The sequence below is a fragment of the Chiroxiphia lanceolata genome, chromosome W, assembly GCF_009829145.1.
Source record: "Chiroxiphia lanceolata isolate bChiLan1 chromosome W, bChiLan1.pri, whole genome shotgun sequence".
Classification (NCBI taxonomy): domain Eukaryota; kingdom Metazoa; phylum Chordata; class Aves; order Passeriformes; family Pipridae; genus Chiroxiphia; species Chiroxiphia lanceolata.
This window is the reverse complement of record NC_045670.1, coordinates 797,581-811,762: the sequence shown is the minus strand read 5'-3', so window position 1 is coordinate 811,762 and position 14,182 is coordinate 797,581. Positions and strand designations below refer to the sequence as shown.

General features: G+C 43.3%; 1 long non-coding RNA gene across 1 annotated transcript; it reads left to right on the top strand.

Annotated features, from left to right (window-relative positions):
• Positions 1 to 6,229: 6,229 nt before the first annotated feature.
• Positions 6,230 to 13,957, top strand: LOC116780092. The gene is made up of 3 exons (XR_004354324.1): positions 6,230 to 6,320; positions 9,102 to 9,104; positions 13,947 to 13,957. It is a non-coding gene; the product is annotated as an uncharacterized LOC116780092 (long non-coding RNA).
• The last annotated feature ends 225 nt before the right edge of the window (positions 13,958 to 14,182 follow it).

Genomic DNA, 14,182 nt, shown 5'->3' with positions numbered 1-14,182 from the left:
GTATGAGGATGCTCAGTCCTTCCCTCAGAGCAGGGAATTCTATAAAAGGGTATGAGGACAGGAACATCTTCCTATTTCGCAGACCTCTACTGATAACAGTTTCTGGGAAATGGCATGGAAGGCTATAGAATACACAGTTTTGGGCTACACCCATCCAGTGATGAATCAGTTGGTCCCAGCTGTTCTAACTAGGACATCCCCAGCCACCTGCAGTAGTTTATATTCTCCCTGCCAAGTTCACTGATAAAACAGTGAATTTGTCCTTGGAGGGAGAACTTCTGTATAAACTGTTTTAATTGGTGTTCTGTGATTGGCTAGTTGTCCTCCAAGGTCACTTGAAGGAGAAAGTGATGAGGAGGGGAGGAAGGTTCGACCCCCAACTCAATTAGAAAAGACCCCCAAAGCATACTGCACATGCGTTAGGAGATTTCCGAAGTTCTCATGCATGCGCAGAAGAGATGCACTTACATAACCGGGAGGTGGGACCGAAGGCCTCGGGCTGGGCGGTGCTGGCCACACCTGGGAGGTTGTGGTCACTCAGTTAATTGTATAAAAGTAGATAGTGCTTTCTTGGAGGGGGGCTAGCTTTACTTCAAGGACAACGTTGCCTTTGGCAGGGATGCCTGCCAGTTTGTGAACTTATTGACTCTCCAAGGATGCAGCTTCTGCTATGGGTAATTATAGGCATGCTAGGTCGGTAAGATAACTTTATGGGCAACAGTTGGGTAACTGGGGAGGTCATGCTGGGGGTTTATTTCTCTCCTCCTTCCTCCCTTTTGGGTTTGTTCGTTTTGTTGACCACCTCTTGGTAATAAATATTGGTTTTTCGTTAAGCTTTTAACGGTGTCGTGGTTTTCAGGCTTCAGTATGTTCGAACCCCTCCCTAATACAAAAGGTTATCCCTATATATATTTCAAACGCTTCCCAAGGCAGTCATTCTCAGTTATAGTACATAGGAAAAATGGAGAAATTAAGAGCAAAATATTTTCAAATATTAAAAATGTGCTTAACATTTTTCTTTATACAATACTAGCTAAAATTATGGATTTAGTAAGAGACAACATACAGTTCATAAGAATGAATTTCATGCAAGAGTTAAGTTTAAATAAGAGTGATTCAGGCAACATCCACAGGAACAGTTCATAGAAAAAACCAACACAGACTGAATAAATAATCTGTCCTACCTTCATTAATTATTATTCCAGTTGTTAAAACCATGTCCTTGTAAACAAAAGACAACCTTTGAAGAATTAAAAAAGAAAAAGGGACCATCCAACATTTGTATCTTCCTTTTTTCATTCTTATAAACTCAAAAGACAGTTGAGGACAGACTAAGGCACCCTTATTAGCCTGTGCTGTCAGGACACTGCTAACCTCACGCTGGGTGAGCACACCTCTAACACCAACACCAACACCAACACCAACTTTAAAGGACCCTCAAACTGTGAGTATACTCTTGATACTGTCACTGTGCATAGAAAATATTTTGTAGGGAGCTACATAACTGCTTTACATATTTCCAAGCAATACCGGACCACAAAGCGAGTACAAATTAAAAAGTGCAGCTGCTTAGCAGTTTCAATTTTTTGCCATGTCTTAAAGAATACAAGAGAAAATGTCATGAAAATAACTTTAAGTTGTAGAGAAATAACATCAGCAGCAATCCTAATTACTGGTGTTTTCTCTTTTTCCTTCAAATAGGATTCTGATGTGTTTCACTTTCACTGATTAAAATGTTATTCTGGAGGGTCCAGCAGCACAAACAGAGGCCCACAAGATATATGTAAAGTCAATGGGGCCCATTTGTAGAACTGGGAACTTCTGAGTCCAAGAGTACACAAAACTGAACAGTAAATAAAAGAAAAAATAAAACTAATAAAAATGCATTTTACAAAATAATCAAGAAGAGCTGTTTTGCACTTTGGGATTTCAGATGCAGGGGAGGTGGTTCCTATGCGTCGCTGGGGCTTTCCTTAGATCTATCGGTGGAGGGGCACGGAACAAATTGCTCACAGACCAGTATGGTTGGCAATATGTTGGTTTATTACAAGAAGAACACACTTTATATACTGCTTATTACACCTGGACACGTGATTCTTCTTCACACAGCATTGGATACATAAGGAAAACATACTTTGTTGTCCACTGCTAATTGGACCACAACAGGTGTCCATATGAGCTGAGGGCACACGTTCACCCTCTTGAAACTCCACCTTAACTTTGACAGGGAGCCTTCTTTGTTCTAACTTCAAAGGCTGAAGCCATATTAGCTATGCAGTTCTTTTACTGGCTGCACCCAGCCATGCCAAGTCAAGGTCTACAGAAATGCAAAGGAAATTGTTCATACACGATCTCTATTCTCCCAACAAGATCAAACCCAGAGTGCAGTAGGCCTATGACAACAACCCACCTGGGAGCAAACTTCTCACAGCCTCACATCCCACATCTGCAGGCCCCTCATTTCTCCCTGCACCACACCTGCTGTTGTGCATAGACAGGTACACGCAGCACAGAGAAACACTGTGTTACCACCTCCTCTTACCGAACTCCTCTTCCTCCACATCACTCTATCACAGACCCCTCTACGATGGTCTCATTGCTGTTACTGTCACTCTCCCCACTGTCTCGCTCCCCCATCCCTCCCTCCAATGTGCGGAGGTGGTGGCAACCATCTTGTGGAAGTCTTCACCCAGCAGCACCTTGATGTCCCTCATGTGGCACCTGCCAACTGGGACAGGGGTTAGGGAGAGGCAGAGTAGGAGAGGAGAGCTCGTGTGCAACAAGTGTTGCCTCTCGGATACAGGTAAGATTGGAGTAGCTGCCTGGTAAAAGTTAAAGGCACCATTGGGATGAGTCTTCCTCAGCACAACTGGCCTGCTTGAGATGGTGACGCCATCCCCATGCCTTCAGCAGAAGTTCCTGTCTCCTTTCTGGTGTTGAACTCCTGGTTCTGGTCCTGTTGCATGTATCATTCAGCAGGACCATGAAGCACTGACCTGCATGTCATCTAAAATTACTCCCTTTTCCTTATTTGTATACTTCCATGGTCACTAGCTAATTTCATCTGTTGTCCTGATCACAATGATTGGCTCGTGTTCAAGAGTAGGATAGTTTGAGATAATCAAATTATTAGTTGCTACGATTTTCACAGTATTTGCAATAGCACTCTTCTATGTAACCATGCAATCATCTGTTAATAACAGCAATGTTTTCCTCAGACAGACCCTTCTTCCTCAACTTTGCTTTCCATCTCTGCAGCTGCTCCCATGGCTCCTATGGCCTCTGTCAGTGTGAAGCTTGGCTGAGGGCAGGCCACAGAGAGCGCTACAGATGTGAAAACTTTTGATGGTAGAAAGCATTATGCAATATACTTGCACAGACTTCAAATTCCAAATCATAATAATGACTCCTGCTCCCAGTGAACTTGATAAAATTAGCATTTTTATTACATGCCAAATTATATTCAATCACATAAGATTTTAAAAACCCAATCACTGCTTGTAGGGACAGAAAGGTTAAATGCGGAAGATTTATTTGAGGAGGAAAAAGAGTTTTCGCTCAAGGAAGTTTTCACTGCTAGGAAAACTAGGCCTGGAAAAGATCAGTGTGGAAAAATTCCATTTATTACACCTACTGATGTTTATTGTCTGCCTTTTTTGAGAAGTAGGATTCCTGTGTAGAGATAACACTTTCTCACAGATATGCTGTGAGACCTGTTGGGAGAATTGAGATTATGCGTGAACAATTTCTATTGCATTTCTGTGAGCCTTACCTTGGCATAATTGGGTGTGGACAGTAAAACTAACTGTGTAGCTAAAATGTGGCTACAGGGGTTGAAGTTAGAACAAAAGAGGCTCCCTGCCAAATTTAAGGTGGAGTTTCAGGAGAGACTGTGGCGCAAACGTGCGTAGAACAGTTTGTTTTCAGGGAGGTCTCAGCATCTGCGCCTGCAAAGACGCGAACCCTAAAAGTCTTAAAAGACGCAGGCTTGTCTCAGTTCAGCAGCATGCCAGCGCTGGCAGAAAAAGCGGAGACCACAGAGAACAAAGCTGGCGCCACGCCATCGGCACTACTTTCTATTGCGCCTGCTCAGCCAGCACTGCCACCTTCTACTGAGCCTGCGCAGTCAGCGGCACCACTCCCAGCTGCGCCTGCTCTGGCCACTGAGCCAGTGACTGTTACTGTGCAGGCGCCGCCCGGAATAGCGCTGCTGGGAGTCTCTGCGTCACCAGGGGTCATTGTACTGCTACCGCCCGGAACCGCCATGTCGCACGGATTTCCGTCATCAGGAGCTGTCGCACCCGAACCCAGAAGAAAGCCTCCGAGACTCACTTCTACAACAACCGGAGTTATTCTGAAAAAAGCTGCCGCTATGCCGACAGGAGCCACCGCGGGAGGGATTGCCAGCTTCACACCAATGCTGCGGCAAATGAAGGAAGAAACACCGAATCATGACAACGTGGAACGGCTGTTTCCCTTACTCCCGTCTCCAAGTTTATCCTCTGACGATGAGAGATCGGAAGATGAAAGCGAGAAAATTGCTATGCTTGCAACAAAAGATCAAATGGACAATTAGTTGCGTTGTTTCAAAGAGCTCAAGTCTCAATTAGCAGAGAGACAGTTTGCTCCGCAAAATCCAGACTTTTCCAACGTTCCAGCTTCATCTACAGTGCCGGCATTGCTTCCTCCAAGCCCCTCTCCCGGGATGCCCGGGGTGGGAATTTCTGGTATAGGGTTTCCAGCCTTGCCAGGTGGAGGGAGGAGGAGGGAGGGGGGTGAGTGGTAATCCAGCACAGAATTGGAAAAACATCATACAGGCTGCTGCTTCTGAAGGGGATTTTGGGCTCTTAGAAGCTAGTGCTTTTCCTGTATTTGTAGATGGTGGAGGAAATAATTCCTGGGAAGCTTTAGATTGGAAGATCATATAAAAGGCTAAAGCAGCCGTTTCCCAGTATGGTTTAAAGAGCAGTTATACACAATCAATAATGCAACACCTTTTTACTGCAAATTTGTTAACACCTTTTGGCACACGTATGATCATAACCAGGTTGCTTTCTCCTTCTCAGGAGTTACAGTTTTTTAACAAATGAAATGCCAGTTGCGCAGCAGCCACTGCACAACCTAGGTAGCAAAGACACCCTCTCTACGGCGTTACCTCTGACATACTCATGGGTATTGGTCAGTATGACAGAGCAGAAGTGCAAGCTCAGTTTCCAGATGAGGTACTACAAACTAGTCAGGACTTAGCTTATAAGTCATTGCTTGCAGTGAAGGATGCAAAGACAGGGCCCCCATGTACTACGATCAAACAGGGACCCAATGAACCATACAATCAATTTGTAGATCGTTTACATCAGTCAATAAATTCAGATCCAGACATGGATAATAACATGAAAACAAAATTCTTGGACATGTTGGCCTATGACAATGCCAATGAAAACACAAAGCAAGTTTTAAGTACACTACCTAGGGGTGCTGACACAGCTCAGCTTCCAGAAGCTGCTGCGAGGATAGTCCAACAAGAGAAAGCAGCCTATTTAGCTGATGCGGTAAGTGCAGCAATAAGACCTTTTGTGCTTGAAGATACTGATTTTTCTGAAACAGATTTTAGTTCTGAAGAAGATAGTGTTGGAATTTAGAACAGACCAGCAACACCCCTAGAATCTTATCAGAATTATTAGAAAATATAGTGAGTATACAACATACTCCGTTACAAAATAGAACTGTTATAGATTTAGAATTATTAGCACAAGAGTATTTGGTAAAGCGATCAGTGATTCAAGAATTTTTAAAACACTTTTGCAAAGCGAAGAGGGGGAGAGAAGGGTCCCCCTCTGTTAACTTGCAAAAGGTGTTTCATGTGGGTTTTTTTTGCACACAGGTGTTCTCTAGTTATCTGCATGATGGATGAAACCTTGGAAAGAATCTGGTTCTTCAGAACAGGGCTGATGCTGTTCCTGTAGGTAACAGTAGCACTGTCAGAAACTGTTGTATATAATAGTTTTTCAGTATTATTAAAGATCACATTTTAGTATTATTAAAGCACAATTTTTTTAGTATTTTTAAGCATATAATTATAGAAGTTAGGAATTTAAGAGAGTGTGTTGTATGAATTTTGAATTATTCACTGGGTGTTGGTGAAGGAAAGTTTATCTGTTTGGTTAAGAAACTTTAACATTATAAGGTACTAGAGAATAATTATAATTTCTTAGTTCATAAAACATAGTGAAATGGAATTCAAAAGTATGTCTGTGTGAAGGTTTGTTTGATGGTGGCCACCATGTGAAAGTGAATGAATGAAAGTGTATGCATGTATGTGTGTGAATACGTAACCACAAATACACAAACACCTTTAAATAAAAATAGAAGATACATTGAATGGAGTTCCATTTACAGAAGTGTTTTAAATTGAATAAAAACTTTTAAGAATAAATCTTATATTTAGAAGCACCTTTAAGCAAAAATTAAGAGCACAAACCTTGACGTTAATAGGTTGTTAAGTTTGTTAATGCTAGTAGTATTATTATATGTAATTGTGTTTCTTGAAATGTTATGGGTACAATAGGGAATGTTATGGAAATGCAATTTAAATTGTTCAAACTTAAACAGGGGATTTGTTGGGAGAATTGAGATTATGCGTGAACAATTTCTATTGCATTTCTGTGAGCCTTGCCTTGGCATAATTGGGTGTGGACAGTAAAACTAACTGCGTAGCTAAAATGTGGCTACAGGGGTTGAAGTTAGAACAAAAGAGGGTCCCTGCTAAATTTAAGGTGGAGTTTCAGGAGAGCAAACGTGTGCCTTCAGCTCATATGGCCACCTGTTGTGGTCCAATTAGCACCAGACAACAAAGTATGTTTTCCTTATGTATCCAATGTTGTGTGAACAAGTATCACACGTCTGAGTGTCATAAGCAGTATATAAGGTGTCTTTCTTCTAATAAAGCCGACATTTTTGCCAATCAAACTGATCTGTGAGCATTCTGTCCATACCCCTCCATCAACAGAGACCCTTGCTGGGAGAGTCCATAAAAGGACAGGAGAGAACACAGCCTTGAAATTATGTGCATGCAAAAGGTGCTGTTATAAAAGCACCAGAGACAGGCTTACTAGGCACTCTGCCGCTGCTGCATGATCAGTGATACACTGCAGTGTATTCAGGGTTTCTGACTTAGGAATAAACTTTTCCTTAATACCTTAGCCATGGTTTGGTCCTCTGGGTTTACCTGTGTACATATTAATTCTTACACTGCTACAGAAAAAGTGTGGAAAACAGAGCAAGGTCATCTTCAATTACACATAATTGTTGCAACTGTGCAGAAGTTGCTATTTTGCTTTGACTTAGTCATATCCATATGCAATTATAGCAATTGCTGTGCATATTATCAAATTACTCCAGAAATCTTGTAATATTTTACTCTTTTCAGGTAATAAAGGTGAGATACTCAAGAAAACCTAAGTGTTAATAAATAAGCTAGAAGGGAAGACGGGAAGCCCCCACGTGCCGTGTGCCGCGTACCGTGCAGCAATCACAAGTATTGAGGCCATGTTGCTGAGAACACAACTGCGCTGGGCAGGGCACATCTCAAGGATGAAGGACCACCACTTTCCTAAGATCTTGCTTTATGGTGAACTTACCACCGGCTGCCACAAGAGAGGAGCCCCGAAGAGAAGATACAAGGACTCCCTGAAACAACATCTCAACCTTGACCATATTGATCAACATAACTGGTCTACTCTGGTCTCCAGTCGGGAGGTCTGGAGACACACTATCTTCAACGCTGCTGATACTTTTGAGAAAGCACGCAGGATCACTCTCGAGGAGAAAAGACAACGCAGAAAGAATCGTGTCTTGCAGAATATACCACCTAAGGAGTCTTTCTGCTGTGCCTTTTGCAACCGGACATGCCTATCTTGTATTGGCCTTTTTATCCACCAACGCACTTGCAACAAACGTGGGTAGAGCCCTCCCCAAATTTTCGTTCGCGAAGCCTAGCCATGAATGAATGAAGAAGGGAAGAGGGATACACAGTCGTGAATTATCGGGATTTATATGCATCCCATTGAAGATGAGAATGAAAAGGGTGTTAACATGCTAAATGACTGAGGTGGCATGAATGATTTCATCACTGACAACAATTAATTTGGGTGAAGTTCTTAAGAAACCTTTTTCATTAGTGTATCCTTTTGTGAGAATCACATTAACATTTCACAGCACCGTACTGTTGGGAAAATCTTTAACTGTAACAAATAGTTCTTAGTCTTGTGAATTCCTTTAACAGACAGTGCCTGATCCTGTATTCACCCATATCAGTGATAAATGTGTACAAGCAGATATCTTAACCTTGAGACTAAAGACTGTGGGCCTGAACAATGGTGATAAGAAGGTATATCTTGGCCAGACCACATAGCTGGGATGCATTCAAGAAGAAGAAACTGTTTTTAGGAGACTTATGGCCATAAAAAGATAATTCGAGGAATGGGATGTTCCCCAAACAATCACCAAAGACCCTCAAGAGACTCCTACTCTAATGTAAATGAGTTATGAGAAGTGATTTAAATATGAAACTAAATTCATGGAAGTCTTTAGCATATATCTATGAGTTCTGGGAAATGTAATGAATATGTATTAGTTACTGTGGTGGGTTGACCTTGGCTGGACACCAGGTGCCCACCCAGCCGCTCTAGATATAAACTACTATGTTAGTTAGCTGTGTTCTTGCACCAACTCTATGATGCCGTAAGGTCCATCTGTTTTTTTCTTATTTTTCTAATTTTATAAGCTTTATAAGTAGTTAAGTAGTCAAAGTAGATTTTAGAAGCAACAACCCTTATTCCTTACCCTTTAGCACCCTTTAGTTTACACATTCCCTACCCCATCACCCCATTCTGTGTTCCCCATATCAATTCTACCCCTGAATTCCAGTAGAAAATGTTTAGTCTTTTGTCAAGGCAAGGCCTATGCTGTTTGAGGACATCTAATCCTGACCTGAACCACAAGAGAACAGTCAAGAACTGGGTGACTGTGTACCCTCTCTGCTCTGAAGAGGATGAAGGTGATGAAGAGGTGGTTCCGAAATACACCCCAGACCCAATTCCCAGGGGGTGGACCAGGGGGTGGACCAGGGCAAAAGCTACAGGATGGACAAAACTTGGATTGGTTGGGCATTATTATAAATTGTAACACTTGAACACGGTCTGGGTGCGCGTCTTGTGATCTCTATGCCTAGGCACAAATTAAACCCTTTTCTTATCTCATCCTCAATTAACTGCTCTGGAGTTTTTTTCCTCAGCACCATTAGGCATCAGCTGGTGGCCCATATGCGGAAATCAGAGACCTGAGGCTACTACAAATTGGAAACTTTCATCCTGCAGGAATTCTTCATCAACCAGCATTTTTGGAGAATTCCCGCAGTGATCTAGGGAAGTCCCAGCTCCACAGAACCAAGCACGGAGCACAGAGGTGAGTTAAGAAAAGGGTGAATAAGGGAAAAGGTTTTTTTTTTGTTAACAGCTGCGGAAGAGTTTTTGTGTTTCCCAGGAGATAGGGAACACGGTGGGACTGGAAAGGCTTGGACTTGGGCCCAAAAGTCGCGAGAGTCAATTTCCAGTAGGCAAAAGGGTTTCGCCAGGTGCAGGTCAGAGCGGATTCGTTTGGATTTTGTTTCAGTCAGAGGGGGACACCCTTCCAGCGTGCTCTGTTGCTGCAAGGAGCCGGGAGGGCTCTGTAGTTAAGTGGTTAAAGTAACAACTTTGTAACCCTAGTGCTGCGAGTTCGAGTCTCGCAGTGAAAAGTTTTTCTGTGTCTTTTAATCAGTATGGGCAGTACACAGTCCGGGGGGTAAGTTTTGGAGGACTCCCCTTTAGCCCTAATTTTACACCACTGAAACAGTCTAACTAAACCTGAAACACCTTTAAGAAAGCAAGAACTGTGCTGGTTATCTATGAATGTGTGACCTTCATACGGGAACCTAAGGGGGGTAGTGTGGCCGAAACTTGGAACGTTCAAATTAGATACTGTAATGCAACTTATTATGACGCTACATAGAGAGGAAAAATGGGAAGAAATCCAGTATGCAGAATTGTTTCTATTTCTTTTAACACGACCTGAGTGGAAAAAGAAGTACAAGAAAGCCCTGAGAGGGCAAGGGAGCCACACCAAACCCGAGAAAGCGACGGGACCGAGTCCCGCAGGCGTAGAGGGTAGAACAGAGGCTGTCGGTTTGGCTGGAGTAGGCACAGCAGCGCAGATAAGATCTATAAGGTCGACTTTTGTTGGAACTGCTTTCGGCGCGGCGGAATGGGGAGGCGATAATACAGACGCTGTGGGGCTAGCTAGCTCGGAGGTAATGTCTAGTTTGATCGCAACAGGGGTAACAGCGGGAGCGACTCCTGGCCCCACAGGGGCAATGGAAACGGGACTCTCCCCACCTGTTCCAATGAGCGTGGGGGGAGCAGCCCGTTGCCTTGCAGCTGCTGGCGGCTTTACTGCAGCAGATGGGGTTGTCATGATAACAGCAGAGATGAGCGCAGGTATAGCAGAGCGAGAGCTGAAGTTGATAGTTCTACCAGTGACGTGACAAGAACTGTGAGGTTTAAAAAGTCGGCTTTTACTAGGGTTGCTTTCGGCGTGGTGACACCAGAAAAAGTTACTACAGAAGTGACATCTGTTGTAGAGGCAAGAGAGACTTTAGAAATTACTGCAAAAGCGCCACCGGAACCGACCAGTGTAGTGACAGCGGCAGGCGTAGGGGTTACTGGCTCTGACGGTGGCAGTGAAGTGAAGGTGTCAGCCCCAGGGGTGTTTGTAGAACCGAGCAACCCAGCACCGCAGACAAGCACTGGAGCCGTTGATTCAGTGGTGATAGCAGTGTGAGAGCTGTAAAAACGGGACTGCGTGCCCCGATTGCAATGGGGACCCCAGAGTTGACTGCTACGAACATAGCAGACTGTGCTACTGTAATGGCGAATACAAAGGCAATTAGCTGGTCTAAGATGTATGAAGTTAGACAGGATACGAATGAGTCACCCACAGATTTTCTGAATAAACTGAAAGATGTCAAAGAAAATACACTGATATTGATATAGAGTCAGACCCGGGGAAAAAACACCTAGTGTATTTGTTTGTAGGACAGTCTACAGATGATATAAGGAAAAAACTGCAAAAGGCAGGTGGTGATAAAAAGGATATTGGTGAGTTATTGGATATAACTTGAACGGTATATCGGAATAGAGAACAGAAGACGAGAATGGGCAGTGGAGCAATTTTAAGAACAGATGTTTTTGTGGTAACTGAACTCCCAGCTCAGAGCGCAGGGAAGGTTTCCGGAACGACCGTTACCACGGCAACAGAGCTAGCTGGCACAGGGAAAAGAAAGTTGCTGCCTGTTCCTAGTGCTGTAGGAGTGTGCATAACCGCACAAAACCAAACAAAGTTTGTCCCAACTATACTAGCAAGCAAGAAAGGAGGAGAAGACCTGGAGATGGAGAGAGTGAGGCTCGAGCAGGGAGTGGTCCCGAGGTTTAAGACCGTGGCAAACACAGCAGGACGGGGACAGGCAGACCTGGTCCCAGTTGTTGTTTTGGCTGACGAGGAAGCTTTGGTCCCTGCTGGTGTGACCCAAACAGGGGCGTCAGATGCAAGTGCTGTGAAAGCTCTAAGACCATTAGGCACTGTGGCACGAGGGGGTGCTGGGGCCACTGACTTTGCCGAGGTGATGGGACCCAACCCTACCCCTACTGTTCCGAGGACTGGCCCAAGCATAACAAGCGTGACTGTAGATCGAGAAAAGCAGGGACAAGGAGAATGAATAAGCATATAAAACTTCCCCCGCCTGTACTAACTAACGTGGAGAGGGTAGCCCTTTCCCCTGTAGCTGCTGATCCCATGCAAGCAGCTGCCACGGGTGCAAGTGTAGTGAAAATTTTAAAACCAGCCGACAACTTTACGGTTGTCATAGCAATAAGAATGCCTGCTCCGATAACAAGCGGAGCAGGGCCGAGGCTGAGAGCAGCCAACATCCAGCCTATCCCAACGTGTAGAAGAGGAAAGGGGAGATCACGTGACAGTCACAGGCGCCGCTGCCGCTTTGTGAGCGCAGGGGCAGCACTGACCACCAGCGCAGCGAGAGTAAGTCCAGCTGCGGGGCAGTTAGAGTCCAAGTTTGGTACAGGAGCTGCTGCCGCTTCTGCAGATGGAGCGGGGACAGCAGCAAACACAAAGGCAGACCGCTTCCCAACTGTGGCCAGTACAGACACAACTGCCCATAATACCTTGGCAACTACAGGCAAAAGACCGACTAGAACTGCAGAAGCTGTAGAAAAAGCTAAAGCAGTGTCTGTAACTGGAGTTCCAGCCCAACCTGACACGGGACCCTCTGGCTCCGCCATTAGGGGTGGAGACGGAGCTGTCACTCCCCCTCTAGCTCTCCCAACCCTTTATGATCCACACCCTCCCATGAAGCCGAAAAGGGGAGGGTATCATCAGTATGCATTTCCAGCAGTATTAGCTCCAAACCCAACAAACATGAAAGCTAAAACTCGTCGGTGTAATATATGTAATAAGTACAAGAGTTTCTTTAACACAGACACATACACATCCAATGACAAAACAGGCTATGACTCGGAAAAACCACAAGCATACTGTCAGCTCAAAAAACTGTGAAAACTGTGTGAAATACTTTGGAAGAGAAATTGAGTTATAATACCATAACTGTAATTGAAGTTACAGGAATAAGTGAAACCAAGCCATTCTTTGAACTTTTAGGATTTAAATTAAGTAAATATTGGGTGATTCATCAATTCTTCTGTATGTTAAACTCTCCTAATCCTTCATTGGGTAAGAGTTCACTGAAGAAATTAAAAATTGAAATCAAATTCTGTAAAAGAGAGATAAAAGTTATGATTTTTGATACTAAATATGTTGAAGCAGCTATCTTTTTCATACAGGAGAACCATGAAGAAATCCCTGCAGAGGCTGAGAGTGCTGTCATCCCAATGGTATGGGCCAGCATCACACTCAGATCAAAACCAGTAATTACCAGGAATACTACAAACACAGTGTACACCACAAAAATTAGAGATACAATTACCAACATGATGAAGTAAATGGTGAGTGTTCTTTCTGTAAGGGGACACTAGAAAAGAAATTGTCTAGGTCTGAATGGAAAGAAACTGATTTGTCCCCAACAAGCAAAACTGGAAGAATAGAAACTGTCTATTGACCCCTGTATCCTCTGTATTCTAAAAATATTACAGGCTCATAACCCGTGAATGAATGTCTCTACCCTAACTCAGAAGGGGACTGTGGTAAAATCAAAAGAGGAACCACTGTTTTACTCTTAATGTGTCAGAAGTTGACTGCAGATAGTCTGTTCCAGCAAGCAGATGTGAAAGCTGTGCTACCAGAACTCAAACTGAGAGTCATAAAAACAATTTTTGTGCAGAAGTAGAAGAATGTCTTAACAACTGCAAGTGAAATACACCAGGACAAAGAATTTTGAACTGCAATAAAATCAGGAATGAGTAAACAAGAAGCTAACATAGCCTTCTGACACGATTGAGAACTGTTATAAGATCAACCTGTAACTTCCAAAGGTGGTACATATACAACAACCAAACAATGCTATGATTATTGTGTTTGTTTTGTTATTTTCTGTTCTATATTATTTTTAAGCTTCTCTTGTTAGCTTAACTGCCGAAGAATTGAAAACTTGCTTTTACTTTTGCTACATGAATTGTTTTAAGGTTTGTAATGTTTGTACTCGCACATATCTTGTTCCAACAACAATTTGTAAACATCTGTCTCTTTAGTTGCTGCAGCTTGTGAAAAGAATTCCTCCTGAAAGAGTAGTTTAATGAAAAGTCCATATAGATTTTCATGTGATTGTGAAATCATGTTTATATACTTATGCTTTTAAGATGCTTTCTTATCTAGTGTCATCTAAGAATGTATGAACGCTGAATTACATAGAAGTCCTGCACTAAGACCAAAGGACTAATAAGAAAGTAGCTTCAGTGCTGAGGCAGCACTGCAACAGCACTGGTTCTGTGGACTCTCCCATGGGACCCGAAGACCTGACTTGCATCTTGCCTGCAATCTTTGAAACAACCTGGTAACATCGTTGTTGGGATGATTTGTTTAGATCACTTAAATGGTTTGCTTAGATTACTTCCTGACTTTA